The following is a 24,832-nucleotide window of genomic DNA, read 5'->3' as shown; positions in this document are numbered from 1 at the left end:
TAAATAAATAAATAAATAAATAAATATATATATATATATATATATATATATATATATATATATATATATATATATATATATATATATATATTCTCCATATATTGTCACGGGGCGGATGAAGCACAGCACAAACAGAGGCGTTTGAACCCCGGAGGGCGCGTTTATTTAACAATATATAGGTGATAGGTGAATGGTGAGCCGGTGCACAACCGCTGTCAGTGGCGTTATCTTCTGGGTGCTCGGTGCTCTGGGTGCAGTCGGTGAGTACGGCAACGGTGATTCTTGGGGGAATTAGCTCCGTGTCGCGGTTCAAGGACTGGCTTCTAGAAGATACAAAAGAGATAACAGTCAGAGACAGCATGTAGGAGTGTCGTAGCTCACTGGAGTGCGAGCCTGACGTGGCTTATCTGGCCACCGGCAAACGAGCTCCAGGTGCGGCGAGTCCGGTGATTAGTGGCTTTCCCAGGTGATGGTGGTTTATTCCCAGGGCAACGCTGATGGTAGCTCGGGACGCCCGTCACAATATATTACTGTTCAACTAAAAACTCGAATTATAGTTTTTCATTACAATCAGTGTTTGATAACCTTTAAATTTTTTGTGGTTCAGTGCACATTGAATTGAACTTTTCTTCGTCTTGTCTGCAGATGAAAGCTGTCAGTATGTGACTGGAATTGTGGGTAAAAACCTGTTACTCCTGAAAGAGCTGAATCTGAGTGGACATAAACTAGAAGACACACGAGTGAATCAGATCTCTGCTCTACTGCAGGATAAACACTTGTATCATAGATATATATGGGTAGATTTCACACTGTAGATGTGTTGCTATTACATCCATTAATATTCCAGGGAAAGCGGTTAATTATTGCTTCAACAATTCTATACTCAAAATTGCATAACGTTTTTAAGAAGTATACAGAATTTAACATCCACAGCCTCTTCAAACTTCTGCTGTCTGGAGATGGTGCTGGAAAAAAAAAAAGGACAGAAAGACTCACAACACAAAGACTCACAAAACACAAGTAAATGCACTCTGCACTTTCCATGAGTTTCCTTGTATCTGTTTTTCATGAAGACAAACAGCTCTTGAAAACACTGTCACAAGACAAAAACATAATGAAAAGTAATATAAAAAAACAAGAAACATAATATAACGTAAAATATATAATTTACATGAATAATCAATTAACAAATCAATAAGTATATAAATGGCTTTAAAGATAATTATTATGATTAAATGGAATATTAAAAATGATTAAATACTAAATGATTAAATTGAAATAAAAATAATAAATGAAGAAGACACATGCTGCATTTTAGGTGTAATGAGGAGTCATTCTTATATAGTAGTCTAATGGGGTACACCTGGGCAAGTAATCAGGGCTGGGAAATGGCATGATGGGAAATTGAGTTCTGAGGACTAATATTCTGGGGAGTGTTCCCTCCGGTGGCCACCGGAGAGAGCCACAGAGGCGCGGTTCATGACATTAGGATCCTCAGATTCTTCAATATCATCTCTCTGTCATCAAACAACCAGATGAATGAATCTCTAACACAACTGAACAGAACAGAACTAGACTGGGCTTATTTCAGTGCAGGCACTGGTTCTTCAGCTTTACCTGTTTCATAGAAATATTATTGTACTTAACATCTACAGAAAAAGATACAGTTTTACTTGGATCAGCAAAGTTGAATCTGTGTAGTAAAGCTGATCAAGATACTGAGCAGAGCAAAGAGATGCACATAAACCACAGAAGTACATTAAATATGACACATGTTCATGGTTTGATTAAATGATCAACTCATTTTTTTTTGTTTTGTTTTAAAGACCAAATTGTGAAAAACTTTGTTTTTACACAGACATTATGATGTTATTAAATAGTTTTTTATCTTCTCTCTTTCTCTGAATTCAGGTTGGTTTGACAGATGAAGGTTGTTCTGCTGTGACTTCAAACAGCTGCTCTGAAATCAAACCATCTGAGAGAATTAGAGAGTTGGAATAAACTCGGAGACTCTGGAGGAAACAACTCAGTGATCTACTGATGAACACTGTTTAATAATTAACAAAGTTTAGTGTCCCGCTGTTCTTGTAGAATACCTCTAAACGGATTCTAAATCTCATAGGGTGTAATGGCCGGGGAGCAAAAAGACACACAGAGATGTATATTTCCTTACTCCGGTTTATTCCTGAATACCTCAGTGATCTACTGATGAACACACAATTCAAGCTGAAGTAACTAGAATTAGTATCATGATAAGTTTATTATGGAAATCAACATATTTTAGTCCTTATTATGATTTATTTAATTGGGTACATAATTCATTTACAAAAAATAATGGACCCTTGTGATGTTTCATGAAATTAACTATGCTTGTCTTATTAATTGTCTTCTCTCTTTCTGTCTTCACTCTCTGTAAATGCAGTATTACAGAGAAACAGTGTCTCATCCTGACTTCAGCAATGAAAGCAAAACCACCACACCTGAAAGAAATGAAACTGAGCTGGAATCAAAAGAAGAACATAGGAGTGGATCACTTATATGACAGACTGAAGTATTCACACTGTAAACCGGAGAGATTAAGGTCAGTAACATTCAAACTTAAAAACAAAGTGTTTTATTCAATGAAACTGAATAAAGTCTGACATCTCTCTTTCAGTGTAGGTTAAGCAGCTGTGGTTTGACAGATAAAGGTTGTTCTGCTGTGTCTTCAGCTCTGAATTCAAACCCATCACACCTTAGCGAATCAAACCATCACATGTGTCACGCTCCGGTCAAGGAAGTAAACAGAATCACTGTAATGGAAAAGGGGTTCTTTAATGAACAACAAAAAGGTGGCGTACAGCCTCAAACTTTAACAAAAGAACACAGGAACATCCAAGTTCTTTCCTTTATCTGGATACCACTCTCCAGGGGAATTCCAAAGGGAAGAGCAGACAGGTTGACGGGAAGACGGCCGGAGTACTAGGTTGGTAACCTCAAGGATCGCCGTTGTGGAAGGGGTGAGTGTGGTTTATGAAGGGTGGTTGTTGCAGGTGTTGCTGATTAGTACTCGGGTGATTGGGATCGTGTCCATGTGGTGAGTCCGGTGGAAGGTGGAAGTGATGACGTGACAACATGAATGGAATTGGACCTGAGTTGGAATAAACTCTGAGAATCTGGAGTAAAACACCTCAGTGATCTACTGATGAAAACTGTTAAATAATTAACAAAGTTTAGGGTCCTGCTGTTCTTGTAGAATACCTCTAGACGGATTCTAAATCTTATAGGGTGTAATGGCCGGGGGGCAAGAAGACACACAGAGATGTATATTTTCTTACTCCGGTTTATTTCAGAATACAATGATGTATATAAGCATTTTCAGGGGGGAGTTTTACCCCTCTAGCCAGTGAAACAAAAGATGACATATGTTGTATCCATGTCAAAAGATATTTACTTATATAAGATAAAGGAAATTATGAACATATATAGAGTACTTTTGGACAAAGAAAAACACTTCTTAGTATTGAAAGTGTAGAGCAAACTCATTCACCCCACGACTCAGAGTAGCGCACACACCAATGACCAACTGAACCCTTCTAACATGTAAAAGGATGGACAGATCACACATACTACAGAACACTAAGGGGATATAAAAAGAAAATCACGTCTAGGAGTAGAGAAATCTAACAAACACACAATTCTAGCTGAAGAAACTAGAATTAGTATTATTATTAGTTTATTAAGGAAATCAATATCAGCAATATTTCAATGCTTATTTAGATTAATTGGGTACATAATTTATTTCCAAAAATTAATGGACCCTTGTGATGTTTCATGAAAATACTTGTCCCTTTCTGGACAAGTCAGAAACTTTCACACATAAAAATAAAGTGTTATTTCAATTAAAATGAATGAAGTGTGACGTCTCTCTTTCTCTCAGTGTAGGTTAAGCAGCTGTGGTTTGACAGATGAAGGTTGTTCTGCTGTGCCTTCAGCTCTGAAATCAAACCCATCACATCTAAGAGAATTGGACCTGAGTTGGAATAAACTCAGAGATTCTGGAGTGAAACAACTCAGTGATCTACTGATGAACACACATTTCAAAATGAAGAAACTAAAATTAGTATCATTATTAGTTTATTATGGAAATCAATATCAGCAACATTTCAATGCTTAATATCATTGATGTAAAAGTGTCCACAATTTATTTCCAAAAATGAATAGACTCTTGTAATGTTTCATGAAAATACTTGTCCCTGTCTGATTCATTGTCTTTTCTCTTTATTTATTCACTTTCTATAAATGTGGTATTAGAGAGAAACAGTGTCTTATCCTGACATCAGCTATGAAAACAAACCCACCACACCTGAAAGAAAAGAAACTGAGTTGGAATCAGATGAAGATTGTTCTGCTGTCACTAGCAATCTTCAAAAACAAACTCAAAACTCATCTTTTTCGTTTACACTTGACCCAACATAGATAGCACTTTCTTCTTCTTCTCCTGCTCTTTCCTATCCTTTTCTTGTTAAAAAAAAAAAAAAAAAAAAAAGCCTTGTGTCTGTGTTAGGTAAGCCAAGACCCCACTCAGAGCACTTATGCACTACTGCCCTTTTGTTGACATTAATTGCTTCTATTGCCTACCTCATTTGTACGTTGCTTTGGATAAAAGCGTCTGCTAAATGACTAAATGTAAATGTCAATGTAAATGCTGTGACTTCAGCTCTGACATCAAACCCACCACACCGTAGAGAAATGGACCTCAGTTGGAATAAACTTGGAGACTCTGGAGTGAAATACCTCAGTGATCTACTGATGAACTACTGATGATCTACTTTCTTCACTCTCTGTAGATGTGGTATTACAGAAAAACAGTGTCTCATCCTGACTTCAGCTATGAAAACAAACGCACCACACCTGAGAGAAATTAAACTAGAAAGTTGGAATCAAAAAAAGAAAACAGGAGTGGATCACTTGAAGTGACAAAATGAAGTATTCACACTGTAAACTGGAAAAAATTAAAGTCAGAAACATTCACGCATAAAAATAAAGTGTTATTTCAATTAAACTGAATGAAGTGTGACGTCTCTCTTTCTCTCAAAGTAGGTTAAGCAGCTGTGGTTTGACAGATGAAGGTTGTTCTGCTGTGCCTTCAGCTCTGAAATCAAAACCATCACATCTGAGAGAATTGGACCTGAGTTGGAATAAACTCAGAGATTCTGGAGTGAAACACCTCAGTGATCTACTGATGAACACACAATTCAAGCTGAAGTAACTAGAATTAGTATCATGATTAGTTTATTATGGAAATTAACATCAGCAATAGATACAATAAACATCAACATTTCTCTTGCTCTCAGTATAGGTTAAGCAGCTGTGGTTTGACAGATGAAGGTTGTTCTGCTGTGTCTTCAGCTTTGACATCAAACTCATCACACCGTAGAGAATTGGACCTGAATTGGAAACAACACAGAGTCTCTGGAGTTAAATACCTCAGTGATCTACTGATGAAAACACAATTCAAGCTGAAGAAACCAGAATTAGTATCCTTATTAGTTTATTTTGGAAGTCTATATCAGCAATATTTCAATGCTTAGTTTGATTGATGTAACTGGGTACATACTTTATTTCCAAAAATAAATGGACCCTTGTGATGTATCATGAAAATACTTGTCCCTTTCTGATTCATTGTCTTTTCTCTTTCTTTCTTCACTCTCTGTAGATGTGGTATTACAGAGAAACAGTGTCTCATCCCGACTTCAGCTATGAAAACAAACGCACCACACCTGAGAGAAATTAAACTAGAAAGTTGGAATCAAAAAAAGAAAACAGGAGTGGATCACTTATGTGACAAAATGAAGTATTCACACTGTAAACTGGAAAAAATTAAAGTCAGAAACATTCACGCATAAAATAAAGTGTTATTTCAATTAAACTGAATGAAGTGTGACGTCTCTCTTTCTCTCAAAGTAGGTTAAGCAGCTGTGGTTTGACAGATGAAGGTTGTTCTGCTGTGCCTTCAGCTCTGAAATCAAAACCATCACATCTGAGAGAATTGGACCTGAGTTGGAATAAACTCAGAGATTCTGGAGTGAAACACCTAAGTGATCTACTGATGAACACACATTTCAAAATGAAGAAACTAGAATTAGTATCATTATTAGTTTATTATGGAAATCAATATCAGCAACATTTCAATGCTTAATATCATTGATGTAAATGGGTCCACAATTTATTTCAAAAAATGAATAGACTCTTGTAATGTTTCATGAAAATACTTGTCCCTGTCTGATTCATTGTCTTTTCTCTTTCTGTCTTCAGTCTCTGTAGATGCAGTATTACAGAGAAACAGAGTCTCATCCTGACTTCAGCTATGAAAAGAATCCCACCACAAAAATGAAACTGAATTGGAATCAAAAAAGAGCACAGAAGTGGATCACTTATGTGACAGATTGAAGTGTTCACACTGTTAACTGAAGAAATTAAGGTCAATAACATTCACACATAAAAATAAAGTGTTATTTCAATTAAACTGAATGAAACGTGACGTCTCTCTTTCTCCCTGTAAAGGTTAAGCAGCTGTGGTTTGACAGATGAAGGTTGTTCTGCTGTGTCTTCAGCTCTGAATTCAAATCCATCACACCTTACTGAACTGGACCTGGGTTGGAATAAACTCGGAAACTCTGGAGTGAAACACCTCAGTGATCTACTGAAGAACACACAATTCAAGCTGGAGAAACTAGAATTAGTATCATTATTGGTTTATTATGGAAATCAATATCAGTAACATTTATTTGCTCAATATGATTGACTTATGTGACGTACTGAAGGATTCACACTGTAAACTGGGGAGATTGAGGTCAGTAACATTCACAGAAATCAAAATGATTAAAACCTCTTCAACAGTTTTACCATCTATAGAGTATCATCATTTAAAATTTAAAATTTGTTCAACCAACAAATCTTTTCAGTGATTTCAAACAGTAAAATTTAGATTTATTAGTCATGTGTTTATATTTTGGTAACTTAATAGAGACATTAGCAAATATTAGGTCACATGCTCTTAAGACTCCAGAGTAAGCTCATTTTAGATTAGAAAATACATGTAAAATAAAGATTTTTAAAAAATATAATATAATATAATTAAAGTAAATAAAGTTTTTCCTTTTTTTTTCACTTTTATAAAAACAACTCCGAAACCACCAAATCTGAGCGTCATGCAGAACTGACAAAGTCCTATTACAGCATGTATTCTTAATGTAGCTGGCACTATTGACCAGCATTGGAAGCCTTTATGTGTTTTAGGTATATTGTTGTAAGATGGAGAGCCAAATCTGTACTTAAACATAAAATCAGGTTGTAATAATAAACAAATAGGGTGAGGACCAAAAAGGGCAGAAGGAAAGAGTGATGAAAAATAGGTTGTGGAAGTCAGACATTTCTGTCCAGATTGTATGTCAGTTTGAAAGATGTGATCCATACAACAACTAGAGGTCAGGAAAGATGCCAGTGTCTGTTTGTCAGGAACGAACACGGATTCAGTTGCAGGTTCAACTTAATTTATTTGTAGTCTTTGAACAAAAACTTGACTGGGGCAGAGGAACAGAAAACTTGACATCAGCAGGAAAATCAAAACGGCCTCCAGTCACTCCACTAGGCAGGGAGCATAAGAAAACGGGAACTCGATAACGAGTCTCTACATAGTCCTGCTGCTCGATTCCAGCATAAGATCCCCAGGATCAGGTGAGGACGAGCTGCCAAACACAGCACCGGAAGAACCAGGCCCGGCACAGGGGATCAGAGGTCTGGAGAAAACAAAAAGGCAGAGCGAGCAAAGAGAGAAAAAAAAAAACTAAAAACACTAGCTAAACTTGGAGCCTACACAGACTTGACAAGACCGGACAGGACAGGACAGGACAGGACAGGACAGGACTGGATACGCTTGCAGCGTCCTCACACCACAACGGTCAGACACAAGACTGCAAACAAAGGGAGCTTAAGTAGGGGGAGCAGTTAAGGAGCTAATGAGTCACAGGTGAGAAGGCAGCTAATTTAGTGATTAATCAGATGACGATGGGGTGGGGAAACACAAGCACATGGCAGACTGTTTGACAGAAAAACAAAAACAAACTGATCAGACTGAAGTCATGACAGTACCCCCCCTCCCAGGAGCGCCACCTGGCGCCCCAAGGGGGAGCCCACCTCGTCGCCGGCAGAAGTCCTCAACCAGAGTCTGATCCAGAATGTCCCGGGCCGGTATCCAACTCCTCTCCTCCGGTCCGTAGCCCTCCCAGTCCACCAGAAACTGGAAACCCCGACCACGGCGTCTAACATCCAGGAGCTTTCTCACAGTGTACACTGGAGTACCATCCACTATGCGGGGGGGGGGGGAGTCGGGGTAGACTTCACAGGATTAAGGGGGAACGAAACACAGGCTTAACCCTGGACACATGAAAGACAGGGTGGACCCGACCAAGAGTGTGGGAAGCTTGAGCCGTGCACCGCCACTGGACTCAGAACCTTGGTGATAGGATATGGGCCAATGAACCTGGGCGCCAGCTTGCGAGAAGGCACCCGGAGAGGCAGGTCCTTGGTGGAAAGCCATACCTTCTGACCACACACATACTGAGGAGCAGGAGTCCTGTGACGATCAGCCGCTGCTTTGGTCCGTCTGGAAGCCCGGGCCAAGACCTCCTTAGCCCTCCTCCAGGTGCGACGACACCGACGGACGAAGGCCAAGGCAGACGGGACCGCAGCCTCGGGTTCCTGAGTGGGGAAAAGGGGTGGTTGATAACCCATTGAACATTGAAAGGGGGACATACCTGTGGACGCTACAGGGAGGGAATTGTGGGAATATTCGACCCACGGTAGCTGCTGGCTCCAGGAGCTCGGACTGTGTGATGCCATACAGCGGAGAGCTCTCTCGAGATCCTGGTTGGCTCGCTCGGACTGCCCATTGGTCTGGGGGTGAAAACCTGAAGACAGACTCGTAGAGGCCCCGATCTGTCTACAGAACTCTTTCCAAAACCGGGAGACAAATTGTGGTCCTCTGTCGGAGACCACATCTACCGGAAGGCCATGAATCCGAAAACGTGGTCCACCACCACCTGTGCGGTCTCCTTGGCGGAAGGGAGTTTGGGCAAAGGGATAAAATGGGCCGCTTTAGAAAGCGATCCACCACTGTCAGTATCACGGTGTTGCCTCTCGAAGGGAAGACCAGAGACAAAGTCAAGGGCCAGGTGTGACCAAGGACGAGAGGAATGGGCAGGGGCTGCAACAGACCAACAGGAGACTGGTTAGAAGTCTTATTTTGAGCACACACCGAGCAAGCCAACACAAACTGCCTGACATCGGAAGCCATGGATGGCCACCAAAATCGCTGACGGATGGTAGCCAGCGATCTCCGAACACCTGGGTGACAGGCTACCCTGGACTCATGACCCCACCGGAGAACCTTAGGACGCGCAGAGCAGCCGGCACAAATAACCGACCCTCCGGGCACCCTCTCTGGCGCCTCTCCCTCCCGTCCGGCCTTTCTCACTCGCTGTTCGATGTCCCAGGAGAGGGACCCACAACCACCCCTTTAGGGAGAATGGTATCGGGATCCAAATCCCTCCCAGGAACCTCAAACAGACGAGAGGGCATCAGGCTTAGTGTTCTTAGAACCCGGCCGATACGAGAGGGAGAAGTTAAACCGCCCAAAGAAGAGTGCCCAGCGAGCCTGGCGAGCATTTAACCTCTTGGCGAGCGGATATATTGCAGGTTCTTATGATCCGCTCCATACCAAGAAGGGCTGCGCAGCTCCCTCCAGCCACTGGTGCCACTCCCCAGAGCCAGCCTGACTGCCAGCAGCTCCCTGTTACCTATGTCATAGTTTCGCTCTGCAGGGCTCAGACGGTGAGAGAAAAACGCACATGGGTGCACCTTCTCATCTCCAGGGGACCGTTGGGATAGAACCGCGCCTACCCCGACCTCTGAGGCATCTACCTCAACAATAAACTGACGTTCAGGATCTGGAAGACAAAGAACAGGAGCAGAGATGAAACGGGACTTAAGAACATCAAAGGCCTCCTGAGCCTGAGAACTCCACCTGAACGATACTTTGGTGGTGAGGTAAGTGCCGTTAAGGTGCAGCGACCAGGCCAAAGTTCCGGATGAATCGCCTATAGAAGTTGGCGAAGCCCAGGAACCACTACAGTGCCTTCCGAGAATCGGGGGTGGGCCACTCGGCTACGGCTCTTGTCTTGGCAGGATCGGCTTTAATCCCCTCCGCTGAAATAATATGCCCCAAGAACGAAACTGACTTGGCGTGGAACACACACTTCTCCGCCTTGGCATAAAGCTGGTTCTCCAGCAGCCGTTGTAGCACCTGACGAACGTGTTGAGTGTGTACCTGCAACGAGGGGGAGAAGATGAGAATATCATCAAGATACACAAAGACAAACCTGTTTACCATGTCCCTCAACACGTCATTGATCAGGGCCTGGAAGACAGCTGGGGCATTGGTAAGCCCGAAGGGTAAGACCCGGTATTCAAAGTGTCCCGTAGGGGTGTTAAAGGCTGTCTTCCACTCATCCCCCTCACGGATGCGGACCAAATGATAGGCGTTGCGGAGGTCTAGTTTAGTAAAGACCTTGGCTCCCTGTAATAACTCAAAGGTAGAGAACATCAGAGGTAGAGGATACCGGTTTCTTATGGTGATGTCATTCAGGCCTCGATAGTCGATGCAAGGACGCAGGGAGCCATCCTTCTTCTTAACGAAGAAGATCCCAGCACCAGCAGGTGAGGAAGAGGGTCGGATGAGGCCGGCATTTAAGGACTCCTTGATATACTTGTCCATGGCCTCTCTTTCAGGACTAGACAGGGAGTACAAACGCCCTCTAGGTGGAGAAGTGCCTGGGAGGAGATCGATGGCACAGTCGTACGGCCGGTGAGGAGGTAGGGATGTGGCTCGAGACTTACTGAAGACCCGACAAAGATCATGGTACTCCGCCGGGACCCCAGAGAGATCAGCGGACTCCGTCTGAAACACAGAAGACACAGAGACAGGAGACAAGGCAGCACCCAAACACGAAGCAAGACAAGACTGACTCCTAGATAGCACAGATTTACCTGACCAATCCACGTGAGGCTTGTGCTGTGCCAACCACGGGTGCCCCAGGACAACAGGGGCTCCCGGGGAGTCAAGAAGGTACAGCTCAATTACCTCACGGTGATTGCCAGAGACCACTAGACTTACTGAGGGAGTGGAATGAGTGATGGAGAAGAGAAGGAGGCCATTGAGAGAGCGGACAGGAATGGGGAAGGGGAGAGGAATGGCGGGAATGCCCCACTGTGCAGCGACTGAGGCATCCAAAAAATTGCCCTCAGCTCCCGAATCCACCAGAGCTGGGCAAGAGTGGACGGAATCCTGGAAACGAATGGACACCGGAAGCAGGGTACGAGACTTTGGGGACTCGGAACATGGAAAAACGCCCATCAGAATTGGCTCTGTGTCCTGGCTTCCCACAGTATAGGCAGAGCCCTCGAGTCAGTCGATCCTGCTTCTCCTTGGCAGAAAGACGAAGGCGGCCCACCTGCATGGGTTCAGGGTCGGCTGTAGGGAGTGAGGTGGCGAGGGTGAAGTTGGGTGCTCTGTCTTCCAAGGTCCGGGAAGACTGGGCAGTCCGCCGCTGACGGCGAAGCTGAAGACGCCCCACACGCAGAGCCAGTTCCACCAGGAGTCGAGATCACGAGGCAGTTCATGGGTGACAATCTCATCCTGGATCTCATCGTTCAGCCCCTCCCGAAACCTGGCTCGCAAGGCAGCCTCATTCCAGTCACAGGTGGCTGCCAGTGTTCTAAATCGGATGAAGTAGTCTGTGACCGACCCACCATCCTGCCTCAATCGCACCAGCTGGGAGGCTGCCTCCTCCCCCTGTGCTGATCGATCGAACAGCTTAATCATTTCGGCTCGGAATCCCTCGAAAGTGGCACAGAAAGGGGCACGAGCATCCCAAACGGCAGTTGCCCAGTCACGAGCCCTCCCCTTAAGGAGGGTGATCACGAATGCCACCTGAGACTCCTCTGTGGCATAACGGCGGGGCTGGAGTGCAAAGACCAGGGAACACTGGGACAGGAAGGACCGGCACGAATTAGGATCCCCGTCATAGGGAGGAGGACTATTGGCATGGGGTTCTGGACCGGCCTGAGGTGAAAAGTATGCCTGGGCGGCAGCAGAGCGGGTGGCCTGGGCCTCTTGCTGGAGTTCTTGCACCCTTGCACTGAGCTCAGCAACTTGGGTTGTCAGAAGGTCGACATCTCTTGAGGTAACCGTAATTTGAGTCGCATGCTGGCCAAGGAGAATACCCTGTTGCGTCACAGCAGTCCTGACTTGGTCTTCTCCTGCTGAATCCATCTTTGGTCTGACCGTTCTGTCAGGAACGAACACGGATTCAGTTGCAGGTTCAACTTAATTTATTTGTAGTCTTTGAACAAAAACTTGACTGGGGCGGAGGAACAGAAAACTTGACATCAGCAGGAAAATCAAAACGGCCTCCAGTCACTCCACTAGGCAGGGAGCATAAGAAAACGGGAACTCGATAACGAGTCTCTACATAGTCCTGCTGCTCGATTCCAGCATAAGATCCCCAGGATCAGGTGAGGACGAGCTGCCAAACACAGCACCGGAAGAACCAGGCCCGGCACAGGGGATCAGAGGTCTGGAGAAAACAAAAAGGCAGAGCGAGCAAAGAGAGAAAAAAAAACCTAAAAAACACTAGCTAAACTTGGAGCCTACACAGACTTGACAGGACAGGACAGGACAGGACAGGACAGGACAGGACTGGACAGGACAGGACAGGACAGGACTGGACAGGACAGGACAGGACAGGACTGGACAGGACTGGACTGGACTGGACTGGACAGGACTGGACAGGACTGGACAGGACTGGACTGGATACGCTTGCAGCGTCCTTACACCACAACGGTCAGACACAAGACTGCAAACAAAGGGAGCTTAAGTAGGGGGAGCAGTTAAGGAGCTAATGAGCCACAGGTGAGAAGGCAGCTAATTTAGTGATTAATCAGATGACGATGGGGCGGGGAAACACAAGCACATGGCAGACTGTTTGACAGAAAAACAAAAACAAACTGATCAGACTGAAGTCATGACACTGTTAGCATTACTAGACTGATCCAATCATGACTGTCCACATCTACTGACTCGCCAGTGACTCACTTTCAAGTTCCAAATCAAATATAGCAGCACAAAAATGTTCAACAAAAAACAGAATGTTCATAAAGATTTTTTATGTTTTTTGAAACCTGAGACCTGACCGATCAAACCGTGAAAAGCATCTGATTGTGTGTGAAGTTTCAGAAAATTTGCCAAAAATAATTACCACAATGGGACAATGTCAGCGATAAAAACAAAAAGGTCAAACGTTGGATGCAGAAAAATGCTTTTTACTTCTAAATATATGTGAAACATACACTCAATAATTTTTAAGCTTTAAGTTCACAAAAACTCCTATATAGGATTAAAACAAAACACTTTATACTCAATATGTTGTGATGAGATTATTATTTTTGTTAATTTTGTTTGAGATGATGTCACTTCCTTTGTTTGTCTTTTTCTAGTCTTTGTGACTTGTTTGTCTTTTTCTTGTCTTTACTAAGCCCAGGCTGTCAGTGGAGGAGCGCCGAGCTTCACAACATCCAACACATGCTGAGTTTCATCTGCTCTCACATACTCACACACAGTGGACAGAGATGAGAACTTAAAAAACACTCACACCCTTCAAAATGATATAAACTGATGTTCAGAGTCCCTAGAACACAACTGAAATTATCTACATTTACTGTTGTATCCAATCTGTTATGTTCTTGCACTTTTTGTGCCTTTCTTTTTTGTCAAAATCGCAAACAAACTCTAAAGACCATCTCCTTGTGGCATACTCAAGGTCTGAAGTCCTCAGTCTTCGGCTTGAAGAGTAACAATTCAGACTTGAGAGAAATTCATGGCTTAGATGTTATAATTTTACAGGAAACCTTGTGCAGAGGGGATGAGTCCTTTGAGTGTCACTTAGGATACAAGCAAATATTATTAATAATTATTTATTAATATATTCATATTATTATTATATTGGTAAAACCCTCCCCACTCTCCAGGAACTGTACTTATTCAGAATGAACAAAAGGACTAAGATAATCCCTCTGGACCCCTCACATCCAGCACACTCCATCTTTGAACTGTTGCCGTCTGGTCGACGCTACAGAGCACTGAGTACCAGGACAGCCAGACACAGGAACAGTTTCTTTCAGGCAGTTCATGTCCTGAACACTTGACAACACTATTATACAGTATTTATTTAACATACAACAGACTTATTTGCACTTCAATTTCCACATAACACTGTACAAAACATAATTCCTGCTTATACTTGAACGTCTATAGTATATATTGTATTTTTGCTATTTTGTACTTTTAATATTTTATATATTTGTATATAATTCTTTTTTCTTATCTTGTCTTGTCATCCTTTTGTACTGTAGAGCTTCTGTCACTAAAACAAATTCCTTGTATGTGTAAACATACCTGGCAATAAAGTTGATTCTGACTCTGATTTTTACCTCTAAACCACCATACAGAATGAAATGCTGAAACACAGAGCAGAGATTCAAACTGGCCATCCTCAAACTCTTCAGTGATGTTCTCTGTGTAGGGTTCTTCCCTGACATCTGGAACTAGGGCCTCATCAGCCCTATTTACAAGAACAGAGACAAACATGACCCCAACAACTACCAAGGCATCTGTGTGAACAATAACTTGGAGAAGGTCTTCTGTAGCATCTTCTACACAACTATTAGACTTCCTTAAGTAGAACTTGCCTTGAGTAAATGTCAAATTGGGTTCCTCTCAAAATTTTGCACATCTGATAACATTTTTACAGTACCAACGCTATAATGATAATTATGTACATCAAAGAAAAATTAAAATCTGGCATGAAGGATTAAATCGGTTAATAGTCTAAGGATCATCAATATTATCAGCTGCTGAAAATCCTATTTGATGTCAATAGATGCTGTTTTCACATGAGATTCACATGATGAGATTCTTAAATAAAAACAAAATATGTGAATTTTGTGATTCATTTTTGAATAATAACAATGAAGCTCCTCCCACAACATTCACACCTTCAGTGAAGCTCCTCCCAGTGTGTTTCAGTAATAAATGCTGGAAAATTCCCATCAGTCTACAAGTGAAGACGAGCATCAAAGAATCAAGAAGAATAGAAATCTGCAGAAACAGAGAGAACACGAGAGATACATAACCCTGCAGAATGAAACACACTAAAGAACAAACAGGTTAGTATTTATTCTTCATCCTTCATCAGTGTGGCTGAAAACAACACAGTTATAAATCTTCAGACAGTTTAGCATATTTATTTTTGAAAGAAATAAGAGCAGTCTCCATTCTCCGGGTACTGCAGCTCGCGACAGCTCGTCGGCTGCCTGGTTGCACACTCCTGGAATGTGAATGGCGAGCAGCGACCTCAGAACTTCCGACTCCATAGGAGTCCATATGCTCCATAGCAGCAGCTGCATGACGAGGCAGTATGTTTCTTACCTCAGTCTGCTTCTGGGCAGCGGAGAACTGCTGGGCAAAGTTCTCCACTGCGTCGCCGAAGAGGCTGGTCTGGGACATGGGGGCATTCAAGGAATGTGTCTTGTCTACCTCGCGCATGTCTACCAGACAGAGCCACAGATGGCGTTTCTGGACCACGGTAGTGGCCATCGCACAACCAGAGACCCAGTTGACCGTTGCCAGACCTTCGTCGCTCGCCGTGGGCGCGAGGTCCATCACGATACAGAGTTCTTTCAGAACTTCCGGGTCATGACCACCCCTGTGCAGATCCTTCAGTGCCTTGGCCTGATGAACCTGCAACAACGCTAAAACGTGTACTGCAGACGCAGCTTGTCCACAGGCCGCACAAGGCACTGCCGTTCAGAGCCGACGAGTACGAGGCCCGGGAGGGGAGCACAGGATCACCGCACTAAGCGGAAACGGCATTGGGACACAGCTGCATCCCAACTGACCGCTCCACTGGGGTCGATCACCAGAACTCCCTGGCTGTGCCGCTGTCAAGGGTGGTGAAGGAGGAGGAGCCACTGGGGCAGTTTCTGGCAGTGAAAGGTGCTTTCCACATCCCAGTAAGCTCCTCATGCACTTCCGGGAAGAAAGGTACCAGGGTGGGGCCCTGAGAACCAGCACGAGCCACCCTTAAATACCAATCGTCCAGCCTCAAGGGCCCGGGAACCAGTGGAGGTTTCCACTTGATCCCGATCACCTCGGCGGCCTGGGCAAGCATAGCCACCATTTCTAGATCTGTATCCAGTACATTCAACGCCTGGTAGACGCAGAGCAACCGGATCTTCACTTCCAGAAATGTCTGGCTCACCTTCCGATGCAGCGATTGACTTCTGATCATCAGGGGGAGCCCAAGAGGGTACAGCTGATACCCCACGTGAGGGTCCAGACTGCCCCTTTTGCAGCTCCACTGGTTGCAGAGTTTAAGCTTTGTGTCACAACGAAATGGAGCCCACCTGTCTGCAGCCAGGATGAGAACCAAGTCGAGCAAACACAAGCTCCGCCTCCTTTTCAAGGCGACAGAGCCCGCCCATCACTCCGAGATGACCATCTCCCGCGAGGAAATGATTCATCCACAACCGCCACCTCAGCGTGCTAAGCCCAGGCACACGAGGCAATGATTGTGACCATCACCTAACACCAGGTAACAACCGCATCCAGAGACACACGGGTGTACGTCGTCTGAAGCAAGACCCACGCTATCTTCCAAGACACGTCGAGTTTGCCAGACGTAACGTCGTCTTTAAAAAGACGCACTCGTGAATGCTCTTTTAGTGCTGAGGCAACAGGGGATAGCTGTTTTGCACACAAACAGGGGTAGTGCAGCCTGATTGTGGCAATCCACTCGACGCAGGAAAGCGACCTCCGCTGAAACGCCGTACTCAACACTCGTGAGATCGCCTTTGGAGCAGAACAGTCACGCTCGGCTCCGAAGTGAAAAGCTGAATATGCGCTGCACCCGCTGCTTATTTATACACGCGCTGTGATCAGCGGCAGCTGGATGCGATTAGCGCATGCCAATCTTCAATTGGGTCGTTTAGATACACTCGAAGTAGATTGGTCTCTCGGCGAGATCCCAATTAAGTCGGTCATCCGGCGTGACTCGGAGTGACCGACTGAAAGGAACTGTATTACAAAAATGAACTGATTTTTTTTTGTTCGTTGGTTGAAAACTTGGCAGTTTAATGTTATCTTACCAGGTTAAAGTAAAGTAAATGCAATGTTCTTGAGTAAATTAAACATCCTGAGAGACTTTCAGAACCATTGTTTTATTGTGTAGCATATTCATCTTAAAACATTCAGTAGTTCTCACTAAACAAGTTTGTTGCTGTATTTAAGCATATATATATATATTTTTTTTTTTAAAAGAGGTATTTATATGAGGTATTATTCATATTTTATGATTTATATTTTAATGTATTTACTTTTATTTTAGACCTGATGGAGAAAACTGAAGAAAAATCTTGCTCACAGACTAAAAGAGATTTTTAATGAAAAGAAGAGACAAAAGTTTTAGCTGCACTCAGTGCGGAAAGAGTTTCATGAAAAAACAACATTTGGACGTGCACATGATGATCCACACCAGAGAGAAACTGCATGAATGTGATCGATGTGTGAGGAGTTTCAGATACAAACAGAATCTCAAAGTTCACGTTACGGTTCACTCTGAAGAGATGCCCTTCACATGTAATCAGTGCGGGAAGAGTTTCAGACAATCAGCAAATCTCATGGAGGTCCACACTGAACAGAAGATCTTTAATTGTGATCAGTGCAGGAAGTCTTTTAAAACAGAAGTATCCCTTAAAGTTCACGTGAACATCCACACTGGAGAGAAGCAGTACACGTGTGATCAATGCAGAAAAACATTTTCACAGCTTCAGGCCTGAGGGAGCACGTGAAAGTTCATGCAAAGGAGAAACCACATTTGTGTTCTTTGTGTGGAAAGAGTTTTTCCCAACTGCAGACGTTCACTAGAAGATATACACTCGTGTGAGAAGACTTTTGTTACAGCTGGCCAACTGAGTCGGCACCAGATGATCCACACTGGAGAGAAACCTTACTGTTAGGTCTGGATGCCACTTTAAGGTTCTTTACCACTCCAAAGACAATAGATTCTGTTTTCACCTCATTCGTTATGCTGATGACTTCAGGTGCTTAAACTGATTCACTAATTCAGATTCAGCTCATTTTATTAGTCAACAGACTTCAAACGACCTGATCAGCCAATGACATTACAAGATAACTATCACAACATTTATTTATTAATCATTAATCTTTAATCAGTGATAAACCTTTATTCTTCTGTGATAAAGGTTTCATGTAAAGAAAACTAAACATATTAAGTTAAACTCATTTCATTATTGGTTTATTTTATGTTAAGTTTATTCTTAATTTTTTTTCATTCTTACATTTATAATATGAATCTTTTAATTATATGTGTAATTTTAATTGTAATTGTGTGTGTGCGCGCACTCACAAATCTCCCTGTTTGTGTGCTAGATATTAATTCTTAAGTAATTCTTACACAGAATACGATACAGAACATATTTAATAGTATTATAAGCAATGATAAAGGCTATGTTGATTAGCATTTCATTATACATGCATTTTATTTGAATGAAAACAGTAATGATAATAACTCAGATGAACCATATACAGTATTGCTGTAGTGTCTATTATTCACATTGAATCTGTGAAAGCTGTTAAATCTTTTTATTCAGCTCCAGCGATAGACATTCCTTGAGTTTCTTCTAAGTTAAATTCATTTTACTAGGCATTTCTAAACTTGCCGCTCTCTTCAACGGAGATAGATGTGTCAAGTTTTAAAATCATTCATTATATCTGGTCCAGTTTCATATCAGTTTTAATGGAAGGTTTATTTTAACAGTGAAATAATTATTTGATCCCTTTGTGAAACATGACTTGATGGAAAAACCCTTGGTGATACCTCACACACAATACTATCATTGTACCTCATTTCATTAAAATGATTGTAATTTTGCTTAGTCTGCTTTCACTTGACACTTTTCTGATCTTATCTAATGTATTCATATTCTAATTGATATTGCATTTTTAACACGTTCGTAACACTTCATATTGTAATATTTCATTTCAGATCTGATGGAGGAGAGTGAAGCTAGCAGAAAAACTCACTCCCAGACTGAAAGAGTTTCTTCACGGAAAAGAAAAGTTTGACCTGCACTCAGTGTGGAAAGAGTCTGACGTGCAAACAGAGCCTCTGCGATCACATGAGGATCCACACTGAAGAGAAACCGTTCACGTGTGATCAGTGCGGGAGGAGTTTCAGACAATCATCACACCTTCAGAACCACATGAACATCCACACCAGAGAGAAACCACGTGAATGTGATCAATGTGGAAAGACGTTTTTGTGGGCTTCAAGTCTGAAGAGTCACCTGAAAGTTCACACCATAATTTGAGCAGTTGATGTGTAGTTCCCAGCATGCTTTGCATCTGATTACAGTAAGAGGTCAACTTAATTAAGCCATTTTTTGTTCTGTTAGTTTGGGTTCATGACTAAAACAAGTCTAATTAAGAAAATAATGTTTTGTAGAAGCCATTTAACATTGAAATGAACAAATACTTGGTTAGATAGCATACCAACATGTGTTTTTGTTAAGTTTTATCTAACACTGTTAAATTACTTGAACAAAACATTATTTGTTTGACATTAAGTATAAAGCACTGTATAATTACAGTACTAGATAAGTAGATGGATTATTGATGAATATAAAGTAAGCGGTCATCAGTTCAGCACAAACTCCACAATCCAGCTTTTATTTACATGGTGTTTCTGCTTTGTTTGTTGTAAAGACAGGATTTATGATTAATAAAAACAGACAGACACAAATCTATCTTAATAATAATTGCTTTTTTTATACATTTAAGTGCTGCACTTGACAATCACTTTTAAACATCTGAATTATTATAAATGAGTTTAATACAAATATTATTAAACTGAAGAGTTAGACTCATCTGAGCTTCTTCCTCTGTTTAGCTTTAATTGAAACATGATCATTAGGTTGAATATTAAATCAATATTAATGACTGAATATCATGTTTCTAACACACATGCTGCATTATTTGATTGCAAAGTCTGAGTCTCTTCACCTGTATGAATCATATTTACACATTTATCACACATTTATTTCTCCTCATAGACACCGTAGTGAAGTTCTTCTGTGGATCTTCATCTGATGTTTACTGCTCCTCAAGATGATCTCAAACTATAATATACAGCATTTATAAGTGTTTTGTGACTGAACTCCATTAGATATTTCTTGTGATTAAACTCTATGAGGGATTTCTGGTGATGGATCTCAATCTATACTGTAAGGTGGGACAGAAGAGAACATAATTAGAGTTTAATGGAACAAAATACAAATTAGTTATTATATTTCAATTAGTTTAAGTAAAAGGTTATTAAAATCCTGTAGTCAGAAAAAAATAATTACTGCCTATACCACATTGAATATATATTTATAAAACAGTATTTGTGTTTTAAATACATTTACATTTACATTTACATTTAGTCATTTTGCAGACGCTTTTATCCAAAGCGACTTACAATTGAGAGTACAACAGCGATTCATTTATTTGAGAGACAAACAGACAGAGTAAGTGCTTATAACACCCAGTCACAGGGAGTGTTCAAATTAGTACATGCCAGAAGGGAAGGAATAAACAAGGGGGAGGAGAAGTGAGACAGAGACAGTGAGAGTATTTTTTTTTTTTTTTTTTTTTTTATGATGAGGTCAGGTATTGCTGAAAGATGTGAGTTTTCAGCAGTTTCTTGAAGATTGCCAGAGATCCAGCATTCCGGATATGTACGGGAAGTTCGTTCCACCAGCCAGGAACAGAGAACGAGAAAGTTCTGGAGAGTGATTTCGAGCCTCTTTGAGATGGTACCACGAGGCGTCGCTCGCTAGCAGATCTCAGACTTCTAGAGGGTGTGTAGATTTGTAATAGTGAGTGGAAGTAGACCGGTGCCGAGTCTGTGGTTGTTCTATATGCAAGCATCAGTGCCTTGAACTTGATGCGAGCTGCAATCGGTAGCCAATGTAAGGAGATAAAGAGAGGTGTAACATGGGTTCTCTTGGGCTCATTGAATACCAGCCTTGCTGCTGCATTCTGAATCATTTGTAGAGGTTTTATTGTGTTCGATGGAAGTCCAGCCAGAAGAGCATTGCAGTAGTCCAGTCTAGAAATGACAAGGGCCTGGACAAGTAGCTGTGCAGCTTGCTCTGTTAGAAAGGGCCTGATCTTTCTGATGTTGTGTAGTGCAAACCTGCAGGATCGAGCAGTCTTTGCAATGTGATCTTTGAAGGTTAGTTGGTCATCGAGGATTACACCAAGATTTCTGACTGAGGTTGATGGGGTAATTGACGAAGAACCTAGCTGGATGGTGAAGTCATGCTGTGTAGTTGGAGTGGCAGGGAATACAAGCAGCTCAGTCTTTGTCAGGTTGAGCTGTAGATGGTACTCTTGCATCCATGTCAAGATGTCCGCCAGGCAACCCGAGATCCGAGTAGCTACCGTTGGATCGTCTGGATGAAAAGAGAGGTAGAGCTGTGTGTCATCGGCGTAGCAGTGGTAGGAGAAGCCGTGAGCCTGTATGATGGGGCCTAGTGATGTAGTGTAAATGGAGAAGAGGAGGGGACCAAGAACCGATCCCTGAGGAACCCCAGTGACCAGTTGATGTGCTGTGGATACATCTCCTCCCCAGGCCACCCTAAAAAACCTACCAGTGAGATAGGATTCGAACCAACGAAGTGGGATCCCAGAAATGCCCAGTGATGAGAGGGTAGACAGCAGGATCTGATGATTCACAGTGTCAAAAGCAGCGGATAGATCCAGCAGAATGAGAACTGATGATTTGGATTCAGCTCTTGCAGTCCGCAGGGCTTCCGTGACTGAGAGCAGCGCAGTCTCAGTTGAATGGCCGCACCTGAAACCTGATTGGTTATGGTCCAGTTTGTTGTTTTTCAAAGAAACAGTGATACCTGGTTGAAAACCACTCTTTCAAGTGTTTTCGCTATGAATGGAAGAAGAGAGACTGGCCTGTAGTTATCAATAAGGGAAGTGTTTAAAGTGGGCTTTTGAGCAGTGGGGTTACCCAGCCTGCTTAAATGCTGTGGGGAAGGTGCCTGTGAGGAGAGATGTGTTGATGATGTGCGTGAGTGCCGGCAAGACAGTGGGGAGATTGCTTGCAGAAGATGAGAGGGTATGGGGTCTAGCGGACATGTTGTTGGATGGCTGGAGAGGAGAAGTTTGGATACTTCTGTCTCAGTGAGGGAGCAGAAGGAGAAAGTGGAGGAATCGGTAGTCGATGCGGTTGGTTGAGGGTTGTGCGTTGGGGGGGCTGAGAACTGGCTACTGATCGCTTTTGTTTTGTTTGTAAAAAATGTGGCAAAATCGTCAGGTGATATTGAGGTGGTGGGAGGTGGTGGAGGGGGATAGAGCAGAGAGTTAAATGATCTGAAGAGCTTACGTGTGTCTGAAGTGTTGTTGATCTTGTTTTGGAAATATGATGATTTGGCAGTGCGGATTTCGGCAGAGAAGGAAGAAAGCAAAGACTGATACCTGCTCAGGTCTGTCAGATCTTTAGATTTGCGCCACTTTCTCTCCGCTGCCCTGAGTTTGACCCGATGATCACGGAGAACATCAGACAACCAGGGGCTAGAGGTGGCAGTCCGTGCTGGCCTAGAGGAGAGAGGGCAGATGTTGTCTAGACAGGAGGTTAGAGCACTGAACAAGGTATCTGTAGCTGCATTCACATCCAAAGAAGAGAAATGGGTAGGTGAGGGAAGGGAGGAGGACACAGCAGAGGAGAGATGGGAGGGAGAAAGGGAACGAAGGTTACGTCGGAAAGTAACCGGTATAGGGGTTGGTTGCACAGAGATGGGAAAATGCAGTTTAAATGTAAGAAGGAAATGGTCAGAGATGTGAAGCGGTTGTACTGAAATGGTGTCTGCAGTACAACTGCGTGTGTAAATTAAATCAAGCTGGTTGCCTGATTTGTGGGTGCTTGTCGTGATGAGGCGTTTGAGGTCAAATGAAGCTAGAAGGGAATGGAAGTGCGTAGCGTAAGGTTTGTTAAGATGAATGTTGAAGTCCCCGAAGAGTAGGAGTGGAGTGCCTTCGTCTGTAAAAGATGACAATAATCCATCCAGCTCCTCTAGGAAGGTGTCTAGAATATGTCCAGGGGGGCGGTAGATTACCACTATGTGGAATTTTGTCGGAGTAGTAACTGTGATAGCATGAAATTCAAAAGAGATGTAATTACATACAAGTGGGTTGGTTGAACATTTCCAATTGTTTGGGATGAGCAGACCAGTGCCACCACCCCGGCCAACCTGACGAGGTGTGTGTGAGAAAGAGTGATTGTTGGCTAGAGCTGCTGGGGTTGCTGAGTCTTCTGGACGAATCCAGGTCTCCGTCAATCCCAGAAAGTTGAGTGAAGAATGTAAAGAAAAAGCAGAAATGAAGTCAGCTTTGTTGACCGCTGACTGGCAGTTCCACAGACCAACAGAGTAGTAGAGGATGTAGGGACAGAGCGTAGGTTAGTAGGAGTGCATTGTCGTCTGCGTGTGTTGTTAGGGCGAGGTCGAGAGACAACCGGAATGAGTTGGAGACACATGATAGAGGTAGAAAAGAGGAAGTGAAGATGTGTAAGAGAATGATGGAAAATGTACTTAAGTGCGTGGCTCAGTTAAAGTCGCGCAGGAAAAGTCGTATGTCTTTACCCTCGTAGTCTTCACACGAGGAGTCTGAACGCGAGCACTGGACGCTTCCGCTGACGCGCCAGCGCACACTCAACAAATAAATACAAAGTGTATGCAGTGGAAACAGCGAAAAGCTAGTTCTAATTTGCCCAGGCAGTAGCCAATCAGGAGGTCGATCAGGAAAAACAAAACTAACGCTCTTAACACCCTTAAGTGCTCTTAATAGCCCGGAGGCAAACAATTTACAACCACTTAAAGTACAGCACAACTAAACTACACACTACAAATAAGTAGGGAAACGCAAATATTCTCTCCAAACAGCAAGAAATAATTTGAACAACACACAGCAATAGGTATAATAGACTTACGCGCTGGTGTCCGTCTCTTCTAGCCTGAAATCGCTTCTCTCGCTTTGACAGAGAGCGCGCAGTTTAAATAGTTACAGTCGCGAAAAGCTAGTTCTAATTTGCCCAGGCAGTAGCCAATCAGGAGGTCGATCAGGAAAAACGAAACTAACGCCTTCACCCTTAAGTGCTCTTAATAGCCCGGAGGCAAACAATTTACAACCACTTAAAGTACAGCACAACTAAACTACACACTACAAATAAAATACAAATAAATACAAATAAAATAAAAACATTTAAAGCTTGAATTCAATCTCTATCGAGTGAATATAAAGAGATACACAAAGTAAACTTCCAGTTTCACAGCCGTTTAAATTTAAAATGTAAAAATATACTTCAACTGTCAGGTTTATTCTGTGATAATTGTCTGGATGAACATTATCTCGTACATGAAGTAGAAAGTAAAGTGACGTGTTGCTTGTCAAAGTAAAAACACACAAGAGACAGAGACATTGATCATGTGATGCTGGACGTCTGTGAGCCGAAGCTGAATCTGCTCTGATTTTACCTGCTTTTCCTACAATCTGATCAAATCTATTTCAAACTGTAATGATTCACTATTACTGATATCATTA

General features: G+C 42.6%; 1 protein-coding gene and 2 long non-coding RNA genes across 4 annotated transcripts in view; 1 reads left to right on the top strand and 2 right to left on the bottom strand.

Annotated features, from left to right (window-relative positions):
* The window catches only part of LOC122327901, a 359,865-nt gene that overhangs the window by 23,474 nt on the left and 311,559 nt on the right, over positions 1 to 24,832 (bottom strand).
* LOC122328042 lies at positions 143 to 4,499 on the top strand. Of its 2 annotated transcripts, none has more exons than XR_006247756.1 (3): positions 143 to 2,231; positions 2,423 to 2,581; positions 2,657 to 4,499. It is a non-coding gene; the product is annotated as an uncharacterized LOC122328042 (long non-coding RNA). The 2 variants fall into 2 exon arrangements; XR_006247757.1 differs by lacking the exon at positions 143 to 2,231 and having other exon boundaries at positions 2,238 to 2,581; positions 2,657 to 2,965; positions 3,925 to 4,499.
* LOC122328048 lies at positions 5,253 to 6,290 on the bottom strand. The gene is made up of 2 exons (XR_006247763.1): positions 5,600 to 6,290; positions 5,253 to 5,429 (listed from the first exon to the last, which is right to left on the bottom strand). It is a non-coding gene; the product is annotated as an uncharacterized LOC122328048 (long non-coding RNA).

Source organism: Puntigrus tetrazona, chromosome 22, assembly GCF_018831695.1.
Source record: "Puntigrus tetrazona isolate hp1 chromosome 22, ASM1883169v1, whole genome shotgun sequence".
In the NCBI taxonomy this organism is placed as follows: domain Eukaryota; kingdom Metazoa; phylum Chordata; class Actinopteri; order Cypriniformes; family Cyprinidae; genus Puntigrus; species Puntigrus tetrazona.
This window is presented reverse-complemented; position numbering and strand designations above follow the sequence as displayed.